The sequence below is a fragment of the Carlito syrichta genome, unplaced genomic scaffold (assembly GCF_000164805.1).
Source record: "Carlito syrichta isolate Samal-C Ts95f unplaced genomic scaffold, Tarsius_syrichta-2.0.1 Scaffold309727, whole genome shotgun sequence".
NCBI lineage: Eukaryota > Metazoa > Chordata > Mammalia > Primates > Tarsiidae > Carlito > Carlito syrichta.
The window spans coordinates 387,866-395,960 of NW_007253823.1; positions in this window are offsets into that span (position 1 = coordinate 387,866).

Sequence of the window (8,095 nt, forward strand, 5' to 3'; positions counted from 1 at the left end):
TGCCCAGGCGGGTCTTGAACCCACGGGCTCAGGCAATCCACTCACCTCAGCCTCCCAAAGGTGCGGGATTACAGGCTGAGCCACCGGGCCCGGCTGGCTGTATATTTCTTAAGGAAACAGTTTTGATGCCAAATAGTTGATTTCTAATCATAATTCTATCATAAATATTTATTCTATCTTTGAAACAAAGTCTGTAACTTCTTTCCTCTTATTTTTATCTCTTGGAAAGTCAAAGTAATTAATATCTACAAGTAAACAGTCTAAGTTTTAAATTTACCAGCACATTATAAATTATAATAAAAGTATTTTAATTATAATTTTACATAATTGAAAAAGCATAATATGAGACTTTGGTAGACAAGCAGATCAGTCGCCTTAAATGTTTGGATATCACATTTTGTTGATTTGAAACCTTCAGAGATGGTCTCTTCTCTGTCCCCCTCCACCCTACTAAAGTGATTTATCTTGATTATAACTCCTCCTTTGCCACCGGTGCCCTTCTGCACTGCATACCCACCCCAAAGAACTGAACATTAGATGTAACATCTCATCAAGAAAAGGCTGGAAACATATCACAGATAATTATCTATCTCTTGGAGAGATAAATTCCGATGCTTCTACTAGGTCACATGTAAATATGACATTTGAGATTTTATAAACAGAAGCAATGATTCTGAAACAATGCAAAAATAAGCAGAAGAAGAAGAAGCTGGTGGTGAGAAACCAGAAGGGAATTATTATTGTGATTATTTAGTAAACTGAATTTAGACTAGGACTGACACTCAAGATACATCCATTACCATATTTTCCATTAGCTACATGCCATCCCAAGCAAAATCACACTGCTATTTCGTTGCTAATTTTAGCTTGAGTAATATAAATTATTTCTTATGTTCAATTTACTTATTTGATATGACAATTTAAAAGAAAAGTATACCTCTGAACTTAGTGTAAAAAATGGCAGGCAATGTGCCTATTACTGGCAAATGCAAGGGTCTGTTTCAATCCTCCCTGTCACTTCAGAGGTAGTTGTAATAGTTATTGCTTTCCCAGGTTTTGAATTTTGCTTCTTGTTTAAACCAGCACTGCTTTTTTTTCTTTAAACTTGTTCAATTTATTCTGCACTTTTTTTTGAAAACCAGTGCAAATTCAGGTTGCTGTTAAGAAAAATATAATAATTTGAAAAATGCTGACATTACAAAATATATAAAATACCAGCCGTAATTGATGTGATTATCTTTAGTAGGTAATTTCAGTACTTTGGTGAATATTTTTAAGTGAAATGAAAAGAAGAAAGGTCCACTTTTTAGATAAGTATTTGAATTCAGAAATAATTATTGAAATATTAATTTAAATGCTCTGGGGGAATAATTTGGGTAGTGATTATATTTATTAGAAACATAACTTTGGAAAAAAGATTTCATCATATTTAATTTATGAAGTGGAGAATAGTTTAGCAACCTAGAATATAATAAACTTCCTTGGTAAATAAGTAGTGCTTTATTAAATGGGAAAATCTGTAGGATCTAACACATTTATACTATAGTATTAAAAATACTATCCTAATAATGTTGCTATTTTATTTAAAGATCTAAATTTTCAAAATATTATATAAAAAGAATATTTTTTCACATATATTAACAGTTAAATTCCACTTTAAAAAAGCACGCCTCCAGTTATTTTTCATTTAGAAAAGAAGTATTTATTACTTCTCTTCTTTATAAATGCAAAACCAATTACAAAGGTGGCATATTTCTTTAACATCAATTCAAAATCAAAACTATTTGGGAAAAATTCACAAACTCATAGCAGTTCACGTTGTAAGCCACATTCAATTATAGTGGGTTTTATAGATACTGCAAAATTGCTGTTTGAAAAAATATTCTTCAACTTCAGGTTTCTAAAAGTCTCAAGATCTTAAATTGCAACTCATATTTTATAACATTTCAGAATGGTTTCCTTTTTTCATGCCTCAGAGGTTTAAAAGCCACTTAAATGTGTTCAAAAAGAAAGTATCATGCACTGTAGATTCCCTGAAACACAAACAAAGGTCTCTAAAACTAGTGCATGGGAGCAAGCAGTTCAGTAAAAATAAATTTGTTTTATAATTGAAAGTCTGCATACAACGACTAAAAATAGAATTAGAAATTAATTTATTTAAAATCTTTAAAAGAAAAACTATTTTCAACATTCTCCCAGTAAATAACACAAATGAACATGATACATTGGAATTATTAAAGAAAATTGGCATGTAAAATATTAATAACAATTATATCACAGCTGAATTGGGAGAATGTTCACTAGAATACTTTCTAAAAATGTCTCCTATTTTCTTTAGCCAGTTTTTATTTCAGAACACTAATACCTACTTTAGTATAGTATACATTGTCCATAGACTAAAACGAGATATTGTTCATGGAGCAAGTCTAAATTTTGAGTATATTATCCTGGGAAGCTCACACTAGATGTCAATACTTCTTTGATTACAAGTAATAAAAGTAGTGTCTACTGTCCAACTCTCCAAAGAGGACGCCAGAATCATGTATCAATCAAGCAAAGCCCCATTTTTTACCTACTGCAGTGGGAAGAATGCTGTCTTGACTGAGATTTAGTGGCTAGTGTCTTGGAAAGGGAGTTTGAGGATGAAATTTTTAAGGTTCGGCAATCTCCTTGCCAGTGGTTTAAAGTAAATCTTTCAGTTGGAAGCAGTGGCTCATGCCTATAATCCCAGCACTTTGGGAGGTTGAAGTGAAAGGGTTGCCTGAACCCACAGGTTCAAGACCAGCCTGGGCAAATTGGTACGACCTCATCTCTACAATAAATTTTTTTTAAAAAAATTAGCCTGTAGTTCTGGCTACTTGGAAGACTGAGGCAGAAGGATCACCTGAGTCCAGCAGGTCGAGGCTGCCATGGCCATGGGCGTGCCACTGCACTCCAGCCTGGAAACCTGGGCGACAGAGACTCCAACTCAAAAAAAAAAAAAAAAGTAAATCTTTTAATGTTGGATTAAATTGAGACCGAGCAAATTTCTTAATATAATAGTTTTGGCCTGGAAGACAGCTGGAGGCAAAGAATGAATCTTGGTGAGTAAATAGTTGCTTGATAGGCAAGTGGGTTTTCCTAGTTTAGTGATCTATTTTCCTGAGAAAGGAGTTGGTTGAGAACTTTATTGACTGGATTTGGCTTTTCCTGCAGTTCCTGTATCAGCTTTATTTTCCTGGGTAGGAATTCCCTGGAACAAATTTTGAAGTCAGATAATAAAGCCTTAGTCCTGAAAGTCAAACTCTAGGACCCCACGGATATCAGTTCTCAGTGTTTGGAAATGATAACAGTCATTACTGACTATTCCCAGAACAACCACAACAAAAAGATTCTCTTACATAAATGTAAAAAATAATCATGTATTCACAAGCTATAAAAAATATAAAGACAGGTGCTAGGTAAGCACATTCACACCCAATCCCAGGAACATTCTACCTGAGAAAAAGTATAATATGAATCCCTTCAATAATCTCTGTCAAATGTATACCTCAAGTTATTTTTCCTTTCTAAATTTTTGAAGAAATGCATTTTAATCATGAACAATGACATTTAAATCGGGCATTGTATCTCTGGTCCTCGCTTTGTTAAACTGCATATTAGATGAAACTGAAAATATATCTCTGTGAACTCCAAGATATTTCCAAGTATTAAAATGTGTTTGAATGGAAGATCTGAACATTAGGGTCACTGAAAGACTACATGAGGTCTGCATCAAAGAGTCAGCTGGGTGTTAAAATAAGTAGCCGTGGAGTTGGTTTATTTTTAGAATCCATTGTCTGTGTGTAAGCAATATAGATTCACGAAATAAAATGGCGTTTGGCCTCCTAACAATGTGTTTGAAATTATTTTCTTCAGAATACTTCTCCTAGTTAAGAAACACATTGGCTGTATAAACACTTCTCTTTCATTTTGTCTTTCCTTTTCCCTTGGCTTCCTTCTCATTCTTAATTCCATTTATCTCTTAATTTCCTTTCCTGATCAGCGAACAAACATGTACATCCCCATTTTGCACTTAGCCACAGTACAAGGGCTTAAAGAAGGATAGGAAGATGAGTTAGGACTATGTATGTAGACATATCATCTTTTATAATATATTTAGGCATTTAAAATTGTATTAAATATAGTAATGAAAGCAACCTGTAATTAACAGAACTTTTCAGGTTTTTGTGACCTCTCAATGGTACCCTGTAGTATTTGCTTCTTATGAAAGAACACAAAGAGTTTGTTTTAGGATTTCTCCTATTTCAATATGTTTTTGGAATTAGCTCAAGCCTAACCATGCAAACTCTCTGTGTTTCCTGCCATTACAGGCTTCCTTTTGATAAGAAATAGCATTTAAATGATAAGGTAAGATCCTCATCGGCACTTTCAGAAATCAGGCCAATCTAATATGTAAACATGTATTTTACATCTGTTGAATAAAATGGTGGCAGTTACTTCAAAGTTTTTAATTTGGATTTTATTTTGAGTATGTATTTTTAGCAATAAAATAATAAATAAGATTTATTAATAAAAATGAAGTAATACAAATGAAAAAGGAAAGAAAAGACATATAACTGATTTGAGATTGTTTATCTAAGCACAGCTTCATATATAACTTGTAATTTACATGATGTATCTTAATCCTTGGTCTACTTGTCTGTTCTACTGCTATTATCACTGTGAGCAAATTAGACATAGTTATTGCCATTTAAACTGGTGTTTTGTATTTTCTTGAACAGGGGGCGGGATTGGAATCGTAATAACTCACTGAATGTTAAATGCTAACATTATGATCAATTAGTGTTCTCCCAAAACATTAGAGTTTCAATAAATACCCATTATTGTCCTCCTATCTTTTGTAGTAATTCAATTAAAGTGGAATTATTTACAAGTCATTTTTTTCTTTCAGAATTGAATTATTTAAAGGAGCATATTAAATTTTCTCTAATAAATATCAATATTTTCATGCTGCTATTATTTGCTCATATCATCTACTGGCTCTTGGATAAGGTAATTGGTACACCACCATCCTTGAGAAATGCTTTGAAACTCACTGTGGTTACTTAATATGTGGGACAAACCAACAGCACAGCGTCTGCTACAACCAAATGATACTGGTACAAGAAGTTGTTTAGAAAAATAAAAATTTGAATGAAAAAATGCAAGGCACGTTGGAGTCTTATGGATATATATGGTCATGTCAACTTGGACAAATCGCAATCAATTTTGAGTAAAAATAAAGTTATTGGCATATTCCCTTCCTTTCCACTTCACAGATGTCAGGAAATATAAAGTTACTGCCTCAGAAAAAGACACTTTAAAAAACACAGACTGTCATTATGTTTTAAAATGATTAAAAATCATATTTTTAAAAATAGAGTAAATTTCTAAATATAACTATAAAGTATGATCAAACTTCCAACATCTGTGATCTACCTATATAATCAAGGAAAGTAATCAGGAAAATGAATATTCCTAGAGGCTCAAGCAAATCACTCTCAAATATGCTATAGTTAACAGTATAAAATGAAACACAGGTCCAGATTCAGGAACCAGGGGGAGGCTTACATTTCTGTCTGGTTATCATGAGCATTACAGAAAAATAATATCACTAAAAGAAGTCAAAATTACTAATGTAGGACAGAATTTCCATTTCACATTCTTAACTTGTACAGCATTCAGCTGTTTTAAAAAGAAACTGAGGATGACATTTTTATCTCTAAGGCAATAAAATTAAATATAATAATGTAAAAATGTTTGAAAATTCTAATCAATTTTAACAGCTTCCTAAAAGTATTCAATTTTGCAAATGGAAAAAATTATAATGGAATTTGAAAACTATTTACATGAGAGAGAAAAAATAAAGCAGCAAATTAACAGGCAGTTCTAGTACTTAAGTGACATATTCTTATGTGTGTGTGTATGTATATATGTTTTATAAAGTTTTAGAAGATTCAACTTTTGGAAGAGACTATACTAAGTTAATAAGTCCACTATAAAAATGGTCATTCAATTTGGGCAAATTGCAATCAATTTAATACAATCAGTATATTTATTTCAGACTGAATTCATAAGCAATAAGTGCAGAAAGATGATAAGACCAGAGTCTGAATCCCTATCATATATAAAGGGAACACATTTTTCTTTTCTTTTTTTTCTTTTTACAATGAATATTCAACCCTAAAGTCATAGATCTTTTTAATTTGGTCCCTACAGTTAAGTTCAAAACAGGGAAGTTTGAAGTCTGTTCTAAAAACAAAAAAGAAAAAGTCAATTTGATAAACATTTCCACTTTAGGATAAGTGAACTTAACTAAAATAAATTTAAGAGGAATGTTACAAGAATGTTCTTCTACGACATATTGTACTTAGAAGCAGTGATATTAGACACTAATATAAGGCTTGAATCAGAATTAATAGCATCTATTAAATTTTTCATAGCAGAAACTCAAAGTACTAAATACGCCAATGAGGCTTGGGTCATTAACCATTTATTTTAAATACTTTTTTTAAAAAAATGATCCTCAGACAATGTTCTACACCTCCCTTCAATACACGTGTTCAAGTTTGGGATTTTAACATTGGGCAGAATGTTGTTATTCAAGAATTCATGTGCTTCCTACAAAAGGCGTAAGTGCACATTGACTTGCTGTAACAGAATTACCCACTATTTAATTTATTTAAATAATTTTAAAACCTGTGGTTTAAAATTGGGAGATTCCTTTTATCCTATTCATCCCTGAAGGCCCATAGATTAATATACCTCCTATTAATGAAGTTAAGGTCTTCCAAAAAGATGAGGAGTATACTTGTACTATATTTATGGCAAGCCAAAGTGTCAGCAAAATTAGTTTTCACAGCACATATATTTTATCCTGACATAATATGGAAAATTGTGCATACATTCATTTTGTGAAAAGCATGTAATAATCTTTCAAACAAATGGGTGTGTCTTTTTATATCATATTTCTGGGCTTTTAGGAGGTGTGTAATAATAATGAATGCTTATTAGTCCCTGTGTGTCTGACACTGTTCTAAACACTTTATACACAGCATCTCATGTAGCTTTGCCTGCAGTTGCATATGGAAGATGACCTTTCGTGTCCTCGTCTTGCAAATGAAGACGACAGCACATGGAAACTGGGAAAATTGGCAAAGATTACAGAGCCATCACTGACAGAACCAGGATTTAAAATGAGTCTATGGACCTGTGGACCCTGAGCTCTTAACCACAACTGTTTTTCTCACTCTGTAAAATATTAAATGTTCCTTGGTCCATATTAGAGCACTTGAAATATGTAAGAGTTTCAAAATAGCTATCCATCTCTTCTGCATAAAGAGTATATGAGGTTTTTGATTTCTGCTATTGAGTACGCAGAATCCAGGCTTGCTCTTTGGCCTTGGCAGGCCTCAGGCAGAACTTGTAAAGCCTGAGAGGTGGCCCCCTCTCTGCTAATAGCTACACACTTATTCTCCAGGTGTTCAGACACTCCTCTAAAACCTTAGCCCCTTCTTATGTCAATGTTCCCTTATTCTTAGGCTATTACCAAGTTTTAGGTAAAACTGCAAAAAAAATTCTAATACATTCTGTTCTTTTTTATTAGGATGAGATTGAAAAATTAAAAATTTTAATGAAAAAATTTTAGATTATTATTTAATTTTCAATCTAATTAAGTTGTTACAAAAACAACCGTTTATAAAAACAATCATTTTCTTTAAAATACAATTATCACTAATCTTTAAGCAAACGACTTAGATTAAAAAGCAAGATAGCCAGGCATGGTGGTGCGCACCTACAAACCCAGCACTTTGGGAGGCTGAGGGTGGAAGATTGCTTGAGCCAGAAGTTTAAGATTAGCCTAGGCAACATAGAGAGACCTTGTCTTTACAAAACAAAACAAAAACATTAGCCAGGTGTGGTGGCGCACGTCTGTAGCCCCCGCTACTCAAGAGGCTGAGGTGAAAGGATCAATCTAAGACATGATTTTGTCGTTGTACTCCATGCACTCCAGCCTGGGCAAGAAATAGAGCCCTCCCACCCCAACTACAAAAAAAAAAAAAAAGTAGCAGAA